General features: G+C 40.2%; 1 protein-coding gene across 8 annotated transcripts in view; it reads right to left on the bottom strand.

Annotated features, from left to right (window-relative positions):
* The window catches only part of SULF1 (sulfatase 1), a 174,622-nt gene that overhangs the window by 132,679 nt on the left and 24,555 nt on the right, over window positions 1-17,388 (bottom strand). For 3 of the 8 annotated variants that reach the window (XM_027602978.2, XM_027602968.2, XM_027602961.2), the window contains exon 2: window positions 9,523-9,617. The exons of the other annotated variants lie outside the window; for them this stretch is intronic. The gene's annotated coding sequence lies outside the window, so the exon portion shown is untranslated. The remainder of the gene's footprint in view (window positions 1-9,522; window positions 9,618-17,388) is intronic. 8 annotated transcript variants of the gene reach the window in all.

The raw sequence follows: 17,388 nt of genomic DNA, 5'->3' as shown, positions 1-17,388 counted from the left end.
ACAGCCTAACGCGAGGCACAGGAATGTAAATGACAGTGTGGTACAAACAAGACTTAAATAAATGTGAACCATAATTAAGTATAAAGTCCACGGGAGTGCAAAAGAAGAAATAATCAAATTCTGGCTGTGAGGAAATCAAGGACTATTGTACATGGGTTATGGCATTTAGCTTTTGCTATTAAGTGCTAAAAGAATATTCTGGCCCTGTGACTTTCCAGACATCTGCTGAGGAAGGGTGTGTAAGGAGTGTGAGCAGTCTGGATCAGAATGTCAGGGGCATGGGGATCCTCGCAGGGACAGGCTGGGAAGTTAGGTAGGGCCACAGCACCAGAGAGAAGGCGGAGGAGGAGGAAAGTTCTGAGCTAAGACAAGTTGAGGAGAGAGATGAATGTTCCTGGATGCATGCTATAGGCTCATCTCTGCACTTGGTGCTTTGCACACACTTTCTCTCTGAGCCCCTCACAGTAATATTATGAGGTAAACGTTGTTACCCAAATTTTACCAAAAGGCCACCTGAGGCTCAAAAGGCCATGCACCTTGCCCGATTCCACAGCTAGTAAAAGGCAGAGACTCTTTACTATGTTTTCACTATATCATCTTTCTCTCATACTGGCAGTCCTTGGAAGGCCTAAAAGTTTTGCACTTGGTTCTCAACACGATGGATGGCCACGGCTCTGTTGGTCACCGAATGTCACGCAATGATAACCTTGAATTTTCACTTGGGAGATACTGAGGGGGACGACGGGGTGAACAACACTCACTTTTTCTATAATATCTTTGGTGCAGTAGGGACGTGTCAGCTCCAGGCATACCGACTTAACCATAAAGAAAGAGAAGTGGAAAATCAAACCCCAAATTTCTATTTTAAGACCCTGTGGCAACACTGGATACACAATTAGAGTTTTGAATTTTATGTATGAAATGTCATTTTCAGAAGTCTCAAATACAGGCAGAATTAGTGCTCTCCACTGTGTGAAAAATCTCCAAAATACTCAGGAAAGCTCTCTTCAAGAGACCTCTTTTATCATTCTCTGAGGACATATATATGTTTTCCTCTCCTTTCAACAAGGGACTCCTAATAATGGCACAATTAGAAGAACAGGTGCCTCACAGCTTCAACCTGGAGCTTTGAAATGATTTCATTTAAACCGTGAGAGCTGTAAAAAACAAACAAACAAACAAACAAAAAACCCCCATCAAATGTATATTATTTATAAACAAAGGATTAAAAAAAGTTTTCGTGAGGCAAGCTCCTTTTACACTTCTGTGGATCTCAGAATGTAGACTACAGAATAAATATCCAGCTCTTTGGGGTCAGAATCTGGGTCTGTTGAATCATCTGGGTTTCTACAAGGAGAATTTCTGTCTTTTAGTGACTATCAGTTTTTATCGGTTAGGATTTGCTAAATCACGACTGGATGGGGGGAAAAGCTGAACCCAGGTCTAAGCAAATCTAAAGGGAAATCAGAAATTAGAAAGTTAAAAGCTGGTTTTATCACTATGCTGATAATATACTCCCAAATTACTTTTCCATGTATCACGTTATTTGGCTTTCCACAACTGTTGCAATGCACGAATGTACATCGCAAGTGTGTATACAGAAGGTGTTATGATTGCTATTATTTGTGAGGCACTCACCCTATTCCTGTCTGACACCAGTTCCCACAGGGTGGTGCTGGGGCCCGTGACTGCTCTCTCCCATAGTGAGAGTGTGTGTGTACGTAAGGGTGTGGAATTACGGGCACACTAACGTCATGGGAACATAGTGTCTACCTGGTGCAGTTCTAGATTTTTAACATTTCCACAAATAATAATAATTCTTAACACGCATAAAGCACTATATTAAGTGCTAGGCATTGTTCGGGGCCCTTTATACATAAAGAAACATCTAATCCTCCAAAGAGTGAGACAAAGTCAGTATTATTACTGACTGGCCCCGATTTTTCAGATGAGGACACTGAGACGCAAAGAAATGAAGTTACACGGTTAACCAAGGACATGGCAAAACATTCAAACCCAGGCAGTCTGTCTCCCAAATCTGTGTTCCTAATCAGTATGCTACACTTCTTCCATGTATCACTATAAATTAGAAACAGAGAGGGAGCTTTTCATTTTAAGAAGACAGGATCACCTTGGCTGGTGATAACTCTTGAATTCCCAAAGACTCTGTAAGGTAGGAAAGGCTCTTTTTACATCTCTTCAACACACCACTGTGTATGTTTTTAGACATCCATGAAGGCCAATAGCTCAGCCTAGTTATTACCATGTAGATGCATGTTCTTACTATCTACATGAGTCCGGGAGGGACAAAAAAAATCAGTGTTTTGATAGTCAGAATCATCGTCTGTCGTGTTTAGGAGTTGCTTGTCACTGAAACAGTGACTCATACACATATACACAAGTCATACCATACAAACTCCGTCTTAATATTTCTACAACCAGAGAGAAAGTTCTTCAAACTAAGATGGACTTCCAAATGTGAAATGTAACTTACATTCCTGTCCCTTCTCCCAGAAGGGATATTTCAGTAAGTGCAGAGTACTAAGCTGATACTGTATCGGCCATTTAAAAGAAAGTCCTGGGGCGCCTGGGTGGCTCAGTCGGTTAAGCGTCTGCCTTCGGCTCAGGTCATGATCTCAGGGTCCTGGGATGGAGCCCCACGTCAGGCTCCCTGCTCGGTGTAGATATATAAAAATCTTTATATATCTACATCCCTTACAGCATGGGCAACTGATGGCTCTGGATGTTTGCTGTCCCTCTCCCTCTCTCTCTGCCTACTGGTCCCTCTGCTTGTGCTTTCTCTGTCAAATAAATAAATAAAATCTTCAAAAAATAAAAATAAAAGAAATTCCTGGTGGAAAAAGCAACCAGAAAATGAAATATTTCTCTAAGAGGCAGTCATGTGACAGAGAGCAGAGGGATGTCACCTTTTGTCTCCGGCCTCTGTCTGCGGGGATGCAGATGATGGTAATTTCTCGATCCACTTTAGAGCACGACAGGAGCCAATCAGCAAGATTTGAAAAGCAATAGCACCTGTCCCCAGGGAGTTAATCTTACACATCTTTTTTCCCCCTAATAAAGATTATTGAGAGTCAACCCTTAGTTGAATTCCAACAACTACAAGTGTATATAATACAAGCTATTTTTTCACTCTTATTTTTAATGCCTTTGCCAGAAAAGATATTTCATTCTGAAGCTTTTCTGAAAAATGCACTGAATGCATAGTTAGAATCCAAGTGATTCTATAGCCTTCCTTCTTTGCAAAGCATTTTTGAATTTTTGCCAACCATCAAAAATACACATTGGGGATTAGTTTACTGGCAGAGACATAAAACTAAAAGAATAATGAGGGAGAAGAAAGGTGCTGGGAATAGAACAGTATAATGGGAGCTAATGATTGCCATGCCATACCTTAGCCTTTTAATATTACAACAGGAGCACAAGAGTGGGCTTGAAGGGCTCCATACGTCTGCTCCTCCCCCCAAATGTACTTTTCCGGTCTTCATCTTATATTTACAACAGCCTAGTGAGGGAAGTGGGATAAGTATACTCTCATTTTGTAGAAAGTTACACAGTCAACAAAATGCCTAAAATTGGAACCAACTCTTAGTGCAGTATTCTTCGAACAGCAGAATTTTGTGACTAGAAATACTCTGGCGAACTTATCATCATCAGACATACTCAATATATCTACATCCCTTACAGCATGGGCAACTGATGGCTCTGGATGTTTGCTGTCCCTCTCCTGTGGCCACTGTGCATTATTGAGCATCATCATGTCTGGCTAGTCTGGCTAGCCCTCCCATTAATATTTTTTTTTGAGATTTTATTTACTTATTTGTCAGAGATAGAAAGAAAGAGAGAGAGCACAAGCAGCGGGGTGTGGCAGGCAGAGGGAGACGCAGGCTCCCCGCTGAGCAAGGAGCCCAGTGCGGGGCTCAATCCCAGGACCCCAGCTGGTACCATGACCTGAGCCGAAGGCAGGCGCTTAACTGACTGAGCCACCCAGATGTCTTGGCTCGTATGAATATTATAGAATAGATTTAATCTGCTGGGTCATTCTTACTTCACGTAATACATAAATACGTTTCAATGCAGAGAATGCACAAATCTTTTTTTTTTTTTTGGTAAAACTATAAAAGTAAGTAATTTTTAAATTAATTTTATGGTGAATCCCATTGTAAGAAGCCATGCTTGATTTACCTGCTTTGTTAATAACGGATTTGCTTAAAGTAACACCTGCATTTTAGATGCTACTATCAAATGGCTCCGGTTAATAGACTTAGATTTCTTTAAAGCCTGCTAGAAAATAAACAGAAAAGGAAATTAAACACTGTCTTGAGAACTTGAGAGTTTCTAATGATGCTGATCATTTGTTTGGAAATATTTTGGTTACTTTTTATTTTTAAATAATTATCCTCTCTCAAAGGTCCTGTAGCCTCATTACCTTCCATCTAAAAATAAGGGCAGCAGAAATCACTGAAGTTTGTGTTAGAATCTGCCCCCCAAAATGATTCCTTCAAAATGTGCCTCTTTGCCCTGTAATAGCCACAATCCGCAGCAACTTTCAAACACATTTGTCACGTATATTATCACCACTTCTCCTACACCCGAGATGACCATGCAAGATTCCCTAGTAATCTGAAGGCAAAATCATAAAGCAAATATGAATTCTCACTGCAATCTAGTTTTGCTTTTACATTTTTGTAAAGTCTACAAAAGAGAGAAGGACCTTGTCCCTGAATATACACATACGCCTGAAGACCAGTGGTTTACCAAAATTGAACATTACATTTTGTAAATTCTGTACCCTGCAGATATGAATGTAAAAAGCCTACAGTGTTTCAGTTCCACTATGGTAAATACTCGCACAGCAAAGATGTCCTAGAAAAAAAAAAGCCTCAGTCAATGACTTATTTGTTTTAAGCCCTATAATGCAATCACAACTGAATCTTAATAACAGGATTTGACCCTATCACCTAATTATTCCAGGGATGACTTCTTAAAAAATCTAACCTTCATTTGTAATTGTGATGCCCTCTTGTGAAATCGAAGCAGATGAATGAGGTTAAATTAGGACATCATTGAGAGAAGGAACCTAAATTTGAATGCATCTGCCACCAGTGCTCTAGGGATTCAACATCGACACAAATCAAATGCTTCCTATGTAAGCAGAGTTAATCAGTCCTAAAAATGCCCTAACATAGTACAAGGCAGTATTTCTTTTCAGAAAATGCAACTTGATACTGAGAAGTATATTCTGCCTTAACTTTAAAATGCCATTCAAAATTATCCTATGAGAAAGGGAATCAATTTAAAACATCTTGCCTGAAACCAAGCTGTGGAGTTGCATTCTGCTTCTTAAAATTCACTGTTATAAGGATCCACACTTTTTCTCTCCTAAACTGTGGCTTAGTGATCTTAAAACAAATGTTGTGCACTTCGTGTGGGTCATTTCGGCACTGGATGGGATGATTCTGTCCTTCTTACACATCTTAAAGATGTCTTGGGGGATATCTTAATGTGAGCACGGCCCTGAGACCCTTCCTAACAAGGATTGCCACAAAGTAATCTCTTGTAACACTTATGGTTGCAGGCATAGAACAAGACCATTGTGTGTGACCTGATTTCATTTCAGTGACTGTCCCAGTAAAGAATGACATCATCCCATTCTTTTTTCTTGATCTCCACTTGTGACTGTCCCCATCTCCCCGCCCCCACCCTCATCATAATTAAACTGCTCCCCTCCTTCCCCCTCCTCATTCCCAGGGGAGTAGCTATTTTCCTCTTAACTTCCTGCCTGAATGTATCATTATGGCGAGAGCAAAGGGTTTTGCTCTGGTCGGTTAATATCCCGGGAGTGTGTTTCCTCGCCATATTAGACAAAGCTCTATTCTCTGGGCAGCCAAAGCATACTGAGAGGACCATCTGCTGGGACAGGTCTCATTCAGTCTGATGAAAATGGAGAAAAGCCAGCGAAAGGTGGCACAGGCTGATGGGCGCAATGTTTCTCACCCTACTGAAGCTTGGTGTTTTCTTTCAGCACAAATTTGAGGATGTACTGTCTAAACAGATCCATTTAACGATGTGTATGCATGTGTGCACACTGGTACGCTTGCGCATACTAGCACTTGCTTTATCACTTAGATTTGTATCGATGACCCACATGTGAAAGTATTTAGTTTCGGAGGCATGAAAGGACGGGACGCAGGAGAAGACATTAGTTTCAAAACTGGCATTAGAAGGCAACTAAATGAAACGGCTGTGTGAAGGAAGGTGCAGGTTAGGTTTTTTTGAGCGTTATCTCTTATAGGAAAAAAGTAAAATCCACTTAATATGCCCCACATCCGTGTAATAGAGAAGGATGCCCCAATTCAAACTAATGAACTATGAAGACACTGCAGAAACTGTAGATTGTTTTGATACAACAGTGAAAAGAATCAGAATAAAATTGCATATTCTTTGAGTTTCCAATTATATAAAATATTAGGTAGTATCATATGAAATTGCTGCTTTTGTAGGTCAAAATAGTCAAACAGTGGCAATTTTCTATGATTCCTCACTGCATATATTCATATACAAAAAACTTAATGGGCTGGAGTTAAGTGTGTGTATGCTTTACCTCAAAAAAATTTCATATTGGATCACTATTATATTGTTTTACAACAAATACAGTATTTTAACTGACACTAGGATGTGTAATGAGAAATGTTAAGGGCGAGAATGATCAGAAGGGAAAAGAGTCGGCTTCTTAGCACCCCCAAATTCAGCTATTTATATTCCGCAGCAAGCTTTAAATGCCCGGTGGATACCCAGACAGAGATAATTTTAGCAGTTTTTTGGGTCTAAGTCTGGAGTTGATCCCTTGAAAAGATGTAGTTTACTATTACAGTCCATGGACAATTAAAAAAATCTCTTAAATTTAAATTAAGGCATTGAGTATCACTTAAATTATTAAGGTAACATAAAAAAAAATAAAGTGCCAGGGAGGCACAGCCAAGACATGGTTATGATAAAATTTTCCATCCTAAATAGGCATCAACAGGGCTAGGAAAGGTCTTAATTTCCTTACAAACAACATAGCCGCTGTTCTAAGTTATCCCATCTGTGTGCCCCAAACCTTGTCTGACAGCGCGGTTTTTGAGTCCAGAATGTACAATAGCAGCCATTCAGATTTTGGCAGGTGTATTTCAAGCTGAAAACCAGGCTCCACAAAAAATAACAGTCTGTTTCACAGGTGTGAACATTTTTGCCAAGAACTCCCACAATCTCCCCCAAGCTGTGAAATTTAATTGTCCTTTTGTTGTCTTATTGTATGTGAACACAATCTATCTTTCCTTGGACCAAGAGAGAATCTTCTGGCAATTGGATGAGGCAATTGGCCTAAGCATCAAGAGATGCTTAGGCAGCTTCTGTGTTTTGCTTATAACATCTCCTGGTTCTGTTTCTCGTGTTATGTACCTTGGAGGTGATGCCAAGTTCAATGAACTGCAGGTAAGCAGTTCTTAAAGCTGGAAAAATATTAAGTGAATGAACTTTATATCTAGATGACAGGAGCAGAGAGGCAATCAAAAATGCACAAGGCAGCATTTTGAAGCTCCAAGGCTCATTAAAGTGGTCCTTATTTTATAAACCTGACTGTCTGAGCACACACAGAAAGGACTCATTTCTTTCTACAAAATTTACCAGATGAGAGGACTGTAGATCTAGGAATACAGATGTGGTGAAAAGTGACTCAACTGCCTATCTAATCCAGCTCAAGGGATGGATGAGGAAGGGCAGAGAGTTTGAAGCTGGCACTTGGTGGGACTTTGAATCTGAATTTTCCAGTCCAAAGACAGAAAAAACATGCTGGAGACTTTTCTCAGAGGGGGCCTACAGATTTTTAAGAAGTAGGCATCTTGTGTGTTAAATGTGAGCAAGTGATTCTAACTTGATCCAATATTAAACACATTTCTGTTTTCTCGTAATAAGAATATGCTGAAAAATGAAAAGGACATAATGCTTAAAGTAAAATTACCCATTAAATGGAGAACTGACTATGGGGCGCCTGGGTGGCTCAGTCGTTAAGCGTCTGTTTTCGGCTCACGTCATGATCCCGGGGTCCTGGGATCGAGCCCCACATCGGGCTCCCTGCTCCGCGGGAAGCCTGCTTCTCCCTCTCCCACTCCCCCTGCTTGTGTTCCCTCTCTTGCTGTGTCTCTCTCTGTCGAATAAATAAATAAAATCTTAAAAAAAAAATGGAGAACTGACTCAAGAAGATGAAGAATTCTTAAGAAGTCACAGTTCTACTGTTTATTGAACTAATTTCTAAACAGATACCTTTTTTAGTTTCTGTTTTGGAATATTTCCTTTCCTGTTTGGAGTTTTGAAGGAAGGAGACCTAAACTTCAACTTGTTTTCTCTTATTTTTGATTTACCTTGTGGACAACCAGCTTCAATATGTATCTGGTGATACCCCAGATCATCTGCACACAAAGCACTGAGAATTACAGAAAAAAAAATGGCAACGCTCATGATTTTCTGTCAAGGAACTAACCCCAGACTTCTGTACACTTCTAGGTATTGCCCTGCTAAACTTGCCATTTGTAGTGTGGACACAAAATGCTTACTTCCATAAGTATTAGAAAGAAAAGCTCGATAAATCAGTCCTCAAAAGACAAACCTGAAATTCAGGCCAGACCTGCTAAAGATTTCATTTTGTTTTGGGTGAGGTTCACAAACTTTTTGGTGATTAGAGGACTTTAACCAAGACAACCTGGGCCAACACAAGGCTTAGAATGAAAAGCAAGTGAAGGGTATGATTCTGAAGAGCCCCAATTTGAAATCAACAGGAATTCAACAGTTTCCATTGCATTAGTTTGGTTGGGGAAGAAGGGAACAAATTTCAATGTTGACATATAAGAAGAGACACATGGGGCTGTAAACTCATATGAATCAACACCCCTAAGAATGTTTTTGCAACTAAGGTTGTATCGCTTAGGTGGGTCTCTGTAACTCTTCCTGGCCCCACAACACCCTGGCACTAATATTCACTTGGCCAAGGTAAGAAACTGTGAAGGCAAAGCTATGAACAAGACAGGTGACATCTGTGTGGGTGACTGGGTGGAGCTGGCCTGCCATTCACTGTGGCTCTAAATTCCCCTGAGCTTCCTGAGCAGCCATGACATGTTCATAAAGTGCTTTACACCCAACATGGGGCTCAAACCCACAACCCCAAGATCAAGAGTCACAGGCTCTCCTGACTGAGCCAGCTGGGCGCCCCTGATTCTTTAGATACTCATTATTCAGACAGTTCTTTTGCCATTCCTGAAGACTAATTTCATGCAATGGCTCTACCCCATTTAAGGCCCCTTTTAGCTCTCTCATCCAGGAAGGAGGAAAATGTTACAGGAAGGTGCAGGGTTCCTCCGTTTCTTACAATTCCCCATGGAACAGTCCCTCTTCAAGTGACATGGGGTGCTCAGCTTTAATTAGCGCCTTGGCTTAATTAAGCAAGAGATAAATGTTTGCTACGAGTACCTTTGAAGATTTTCTGCAATTACTCTGTCGTGGAGAACATGCATGTCATCCGCCAAAATCACCTTCTTCAGACGGTGGTGGGTGGCCGTCAGCACCTACAATGGAGGACAGCAAATGTGCCCTCAGTTGCATTTTATCAGTGGCTTCTCTCATCTCTCAGATGGCGCCCTTTCACAAACTTCAAAGGGGAACATCATTAGGAATAATAGTCTCCAAATTTTATCCACACTGCTTTTCTTACAATCACTTGCAAGAGACTTTGAAATACGGTGGGTAATTCAGTGCTTTTGTAGGAGTTCCCATTCGTCTCTCTCTTCATCAAGGGAAAGACTTTCCCTTGGATTCATTTCATATTATTCTCTGACTAGATTTCCTAAAACTAATATAGAAGAATTTCTTTTTTAAAAGTTTACAAAGCGTTCCAAGTTTAAAAGTTGGGTGACCTCGAATTTCAGGTTATGGAACCTGTTTGGAAGGAAAATGTGCTGATTCATAAAATCTCCTAAAGCTGCTGCAAGCTATTATTTGATGAGTAGCAAAGTAAGCATTTACAAGTGGTTAAGTTTGTTTCTATTTTGCATTCATGGCAGGTGAAAACTGTAAGTAACTAAAATCAACTTAGATCTTTTGAATAAGAGGAAACACCCAGATTAATGCAGTGTATGATGATGTAATCTTGCCTCAGTGAAGAGCACATTTTAACATGTACACATCATATGATACATAGTATAGAAGAGGAAACAAAATATATAACATATATATCTTATGAGAAAATATAAGCTATCAGAAATATAAAAGAATAGGAAAGCAATACACACACTTTAACAACCCCACATTTCCTTTACCTTTAAAAACTATTTTTCTTGCCCATGTAAATATTAGAACATTTCATTTGTGGAGCCTTCTTACCCCTTCACTGGTGAAAACCAGTGTCTATTGGTATGCACGGAGGGGAATCTGAGAGGTAGTGTGTATAGATTATTTCCCTCCATACAATAGACCTGGAATCTCTTCTGGGTCTGAACTGGCCCTGCTGATTTAGGTTAAATGTGGGCAGTACCGAGTCCTTTTTGCTCTGCTCTGGAAGCTTCATTCTTATAGCAAGACTGCCACAGCAGGACCTCCCTGGTGCTGGCCTGTTGGCTGCAGGACCCTTCCTCCCACGCCACCCTTATCATGTCTCTTTCCATTCCTGACAGAAGCTCAGCTCCACCACCCATCTACACCACCCTCTGTCATCTGGCACGCCCAACCCAGTTGGCCTTTTGACTCCTCCCCTGTGCTTCCGATCCTGGGAGGTGCTGAGCTCTCGGACAACTTTTACCTTCTCTGTTCCCATGTCTCTGATAATATTACAAATTATTGTAAGCATCACACAGAGGTCTACTTTTTAAATATGTTCCTGGAGGACATGGAAATGTTTATGTTTATAATTATGCATGACACCCTGTGATCTCCCCAAGTAAATGTTTACCCGGGAGCGTGAAGCTCTAAGTATCTGGCTGTGGTCGTGCTGGCATAGCCTAATGCCAAAGAACACTCTTTTTGCAATCATTCTGAATATATTCCTGGGGGTAGCAGACCCTGGAATTGGATGCCTGAATTCCAAGCTACAGCATTCACTGGCTATGTGACCTTGAGCGAGTTACTGAATTTCTCTATGCCTCAGAAGCCTCTGAAAAAAGGGGATTGAAGATAGTATCTAACCCATAGGGTTGATGGGAAGATGACATGTTAGCAACCAAGTAAAAAATTTAGAAGGATTTTTGGCTCATTGTAAGCACACTGTAAACGTTGGCCATTGTTATTACGTTAATTTTTTTTTTTTTTTTAGCCTGTAATAAAGATACAACTGCCCTTGCAGTGGTAATTTGCAATCAAAAGGTATTTTCATGGAACGGGAGCAGAGTTTCCATAAATTTTATAAATGAGGGCTCTGATTTGTCATCATTAAATTGGTAACGTGTGGGATTATAATGTAACAATTTAATTGCTGTAGGCTATTAGAGGGAGAACAGAGGCAGCCTGAATACCTGGCTGATAAGTATGTGCCCACGAGAGGCAAATGCTTCTGGCGGTGCTGTGTAATGTTGTATTGGCCAGATCAGAGCAAGGTGATAGGATGGCTGAGCCATCACGGTTCTCCACTCCATAACTTGGACGCCAGCAGAGGTACTGCCTGGATCCTGTCCTCCTTCACACGCACCTCTTGGAACAATTTGTTAAAAATAGGCATAGTACTAAGTGTGCAATAGAAATTTTTTATTAAAATGTTTCTTTTTTAATAATTTCATGAATGAACACGGTTAAAACAAATTTATTCTTTAATTTCAGCAAAACGGCATCATCTGGCACAGAAAATTAACATTAAAGAGAATATTATTCGTTTATGGTTTTGTTCATATTTAATCAGCAATTTCTCTTGGATTTTCAGTGATATAAATATAATGTTATTATTGCAGGTGTATAGTTATATAAACATAATTCAAGTAATTAATACCTATGTTTTTTAGGGTACATATTTCGGTAACATTTTAGTAGATAATAACATAAGGCATTACTGGGGGCTCGGTAGGTGGTCCATTGATCAGGCTGGGAAAGGCTATAAGAGAGTACCCACCAGCCTGGCTTCCTCAGGGTCCCCCCTCTCCCCCTTCCCCCACCTCTTTATACTTTCATTTCTGCTGTTCTTTACCTAGAAAAATCCACCATTATTCCCCCCCCACCTATTCAAATTCTAAGCACCCCTCTGGGATCAGCTGAAATCCTGACATTTCCTAACAACCTCTATTTTCATTCCTCTCACCAGCACTCCAATACTTAAAAACCCATGCCATGCAATGTAGCATTTAGTTATCCAGTCCCCACTGTTGTCACTGCTTGCCTACATGGGTGAAGGGCTCATCTCTCGATCAGATTTTAGGATTGTTAAATTGTGAGGGTTATACCTGGGGCTTCGTCTACATCTCATACTCTAATCATAATGTGGCCGCCAGTAAGTATGATGCACCAATGAAGCACCCCTTCATCATCAGGATCTGAGCTACCTCTTGATTCCGGGTTTGTTCTGGAGTTTATTCAAGTTTTGGTCAAAAACACCTAATCTAAGACCTTGAATGGTTCCTGAAGCAAGGATAAATTGTTGGTCCACACGGCGCTGAAGCTGGGCCACACAAACTTGAATGAAGCAGGCCATCACTGGCCTGGCTCTGGGTCATTTTGCCCTTTCTTTTTCTTAAGCCAGATTTATGATATTTTCTGTAAGCAACGACTCAGCACAAGACTCAGATGTGTCTTGCACAAACACGTGTGTGTGTGGGGGGAGGGAATGAGAGAGCAAGAAAGCGAGCACTCGTATGAATCTCAGTTTCTCTGTTCATAAAATGCACAGATAAGATTAGGAGACATCCAAAACCCCTTTCTGCTCTAAAATTCTATAAAACATTGGCACATATGCCTATTAATTTGACATTAACATCCACAGATAAACGCAGCTGTGCAGTACAATTTCACCTGCTGATAATATACTGGGAAGCTGAGTTTGATGGTTTAAGAGCTGTACTTTAAAAGTTTGGTTTGGCTTCTCTGTCTGTATTAGCGCTGTTGTACATAGCACTTATGAATCCATGCTATAAAGTAAGTAGATGATTGAAATTAACTCTCTTGGCTTTCAGTTGTTCAGAAACTGAGCTGCATTTCCTGGCTCTCAAACTTCGTAAACTCATCAGATTTTGCTGCAGAGAAATGTCATTAAAATAACAGTCCTCGGTGGAAAACACTAGCACCATTCATAGTGAAACGCTGAAACAGTACCTGATGTTTTTAAACTGAATTGGAGGTATTTTTCTACACTGTACACACATATACACACATGGAGATAGATGTGTAAGGTAAACGTGTCATTTTCTTCGGCAGTCCTTTAATTTCTCCTAAAAGTGGCTTTTCACCTTGTTGCAGAAGTGCATTCTGTCTGTGCTCGTAATGCCTTGGAAAGTAATAACAGTTCCAAACTGCTTTCCCTAAGGAGTTGTTGGAAGGTCCAAAATGTCCTCATTAGAAAACTTGCACTGAACCACACAAATCTTGCCATTGTGGATGGTGCTCGCATGTGGGACTATTACTTCATGCACAATGACATGAGACGAGAAAACATGTGAACAGGAAGCCAAACCCAAGAGAGAGTTGGGGAGCGTCCAGCTTTCCAAACAGCACAGAAATGAAGCAAGATTCAGCAATCTTCTGCACTCAGGTGTCTGGGGGCCCGCACAGCTGCACCCCGTCCCACTCTTCAAACATCGTGCAGGAGAGCATGGTGGCTCAGGCAGCACCCAGCCTGGAGTAGATCATTATGTCAGCAACCCCAAAAAGACTCCGAAGAGTGTAACACTCACTTATGGAGCCAAGACTTTAAATGGCCTGAGTAACCTACATGCGGAATGGCCAGCACCATATATGGAAGCTCAGTATATTCTTCATACTTTCTATCGTGCTAATGGGAATTCCCCCCAATATATCTCACTCCTTCTTTAAATAATAAACTTTCCCATGATGCCAGTCCATCTTCTTCTAAAATACACATATGATGATTATTTTGTATAACTGATACAGTAATTGTTCCTTTTTGGAACTTTTCTTTTTTCTTTTTTTTTTTTCATGGCGGAAATATTTTGTAAAAATAGAAACCTTTTTCATGATTTCAAAAGCCCAAAATAATTTCTGAAGTTTGGGGAATTTTGAAGTGAACCATCAGAAGCCAGATGGAATTCAGCTATAACCAAATATCTTTCTGATGAGCGAGAAAACCTTTCTATTTACAAGTGGGAATAGCTTCTTAAATCTGTTTTAAAATATGTTGATACAGTTTGCCTACCAGAAAGAAATATTATATGACTTTGTGAGACGAGTCATGCAGTCCGGGGCTAAGCCCCTTTCCTAATAAATGGTATTTGCTCTAGAGTGTTCAGGTGGGGAAGGCACTATGAAATGCAGGAAATCCAATCGAGGCTTTGCCATGGAAGATTAAGTGTTGAGTGCAGAAAGGGTGAAAGGTATAAGAAAACTAAGGTTATCAAGTAATCAGACCTCAAAGATTTAAAAAGTCACAGCTTCCTGTCTGCTAATCAGATTGTTTTCTCTTCATTCTGTTAAAATTCTTCCAGTTGTCATCTTTTAAAAAATTCGCAAATGCTATCCAGCCCCCGCTCCTTTCTTTTTTTTTTTTTTTAAAGATTTTATTTATTCATTTGAGACACAGAGATACAGAGAGAGAGAGAGCATGAGCCAGGAGAGAGGCAGAGGGAGAGGGAGAAGCAGGCTCCTTGCTGAGTCAGGAGGCCGATGTTGGGCTCCATCCCAGGACCCTGGGATCATGACCTGAGCTGAAGGCAGACGCTTAACCATCTGAGCCACCCAGGCGCCCCCCGCCCCCACTCCTTTCCAATGACGCACCGTTCAAGCATAGGGGAAGAACTTGCCCGTCACACGGAAGGAGGAGATGGTTGTAGGCGAAGTAATGGCCAGGTGAGAAATGACCTCCTTTCCTCCAATCTCCGAGTGCGCCCCCTAATTCATGGGCAAGTGAGTGGAAAAGTCTGCTAAGGAAGGGCTGCTTCTTCATGACTAAATATTCTTTGTGAATATGTATTCTTCCTCAATAAGTATTCTACTAGCCCTCAGATCTTTTTTCCTAGTCTCTCCTAATTGCTGAAGGCTCAGAGGAAGTACAAATTAGTATTTTTAAGGGTATGCATGGCTATTGGCAAGGCTGCCCTAGACATGGCCTTCCTGTTGAAAAGTTAATGGAAAAACAATCCGCTCAACAGCAGGGATGCAAGATGAAAGCTCAGAGCCCAGTAAGCCCAGATATTGACATTTCTTGGGGGCATCAAGCATAACAGAGAGTGCCTAAAATCCTCCCCCCCGCCAAATCTGGCAATTTTATACTTTTTAAAACACTTTTTTGATTTTTTTACTCAATGTTGCTGTTGATTCTGACAGTGCCAACACTGGTGAGTTTAAGGAGCTGGTGCTGCCATGCTTCCGTCATCGGGACAGCTTTGCTACAAACAAATACATCATCTATTAAACTATCATTAGTGTCCTAATGATGCCGTTGGTTTACATTTCAGCCCAAGCTTTTTTTTTTTTTTTATCGATATGAACCTACAAAACAGACTTTTTGAAGATCATAAGCTGATTCATGCATGACTTTGAGTTTTACTAGAGTAACAGATCTAAACACCTCAGCATGAGGCACCGGAATATTCATGATTGGGCCCCTGACTAAGTCTCCAGCCCCTTGTAGGTTCAACACTCTAGCACGAACTGAAACCAGCTTCTAACCCCAGGCTTTCTTGCACCTTCTCTCCAACTCTCCTCTTCTGCTAGGTCCTTCCACACCTCTTGCTGCTCCTTTAAGACTCATGCAATCACTGTCATCTTTATGCAAGTTCCTTTGACTGACACTAGGCAGAAATAATCACTCTGGCTTCAATTCTGTCACTTAACCTTAAACACACTTCTGTTTTTATAGGTAGTGCACTGTTAAGAAAATTATCTGTTGTTTCCAACTGTCCCCTCAGATTATAAACTCTTCCAGGGCAGGATATTAATCTTATTCACCTTTGCATCACCAGTGTTAGTGTAGCATGTAATACATAGTAGATGCTCAATAAATGAATGAATTGAATCAAAGATGAAAAAATAGAGTAAATGGAAAAGCCCTAAAATGGACTGAAACACTGCTATTTTCAGACACCGTGCTAAGTAGTTCATATATATTATCTCCTTTCAGTCCTTTCAATAATCCTGTCTTTGAGGTAAGTAGTATTGGTCATATTTTATAAACGCGAAACCTGAGGCTGCAAATCCTAAAGATCTTGTTGCTGATCATATAACCAGGTAATGGCAAAAGCAAGCCTCAAATCTGGACCCCATCATGGTTTGTATTCTTTCTACTATGACTGAGTATGCCTTTGAAGATAATGTTGAGATTATGTGGCTGATCTTTGTAATTAAATTAGCTAGCATATAGAATTTAGTGTTGACAGATCACTTTTAAATTCAGGGGTAAAAGCAACTAGAATCCAGTCTCATTTTCAACTTTAATTATGCCTCAGAATTTCTTGGAAGCCACAGAAAATTCTAAGTGGAGATGTCATTTAAAGAGATTCTTTAAAATAGACATAATTTTATAATGTTTCCTATGTTTGCTGAATAAAGAGTTCTATTGCATTCTGAACTTTGATATGAAATCTTTCCACTTGGCCCATTTTGGATATTATATCATGTAAAATTCTGAGCTCCAGATAGACACAAGAAATGTAAGAGTATATGTATGTGTAAATATATATTTAATTATCCTGAACGTTTACATACATTTGAACATATAAACATACATGCAAACACACACATTTATACATACTCATTATATGTGGTTTTCACATCTGCTTATCTAAAGATAAAGACAATCAAGCCCAGTGTTATAGCACTAAAAGTGAGAGGTCTTGTCAATTTATATATCTTAGTTTTCTTACCTGAGTAAAGACATTAATTTTCTATATGCCATAGTGCACCAAGTTATCATCATGGTTTTGTAAGTGCAAATTGTACAACTACCCAAAATAGAACTGAAATAAGTTCAGAAATGGTATCTTTCTTAGTGTTATTCTCAGGTTTTAAATTCACTTTTTGTTGAAAAACACTTTCTCAACGCAATGAGCATCATCCCTGCGAAAACTACTCTGTGAATTCAGCATTCTTCACAAAAATGCAGTTTAATGACAGAGTTTTGGTTTTTGCCAGGGCTTCAGAAGTTAGTGTCCATGTTCCTTTAATATTCAGACCCTTCAGCGAGGCAGGGAACAA

This window comes from Zalophus californianus, chromosome 4 (assembly GCF_009762305.2).
Source record: "Zalophus californianus isolate mZalCal1 chromosome 4, mZalCal1.pri.v2, whole genome shotgun sequence".
NCBI classification, from domain to species: Eukaryota; Metazoa; Chordata; class Mammalia; order Carnivora; family Otariidae; genus Zalophus; species Zalophus californianus.
This window is presented reverse-complemented; position numbering and strand designations above follow the sequence as displayed.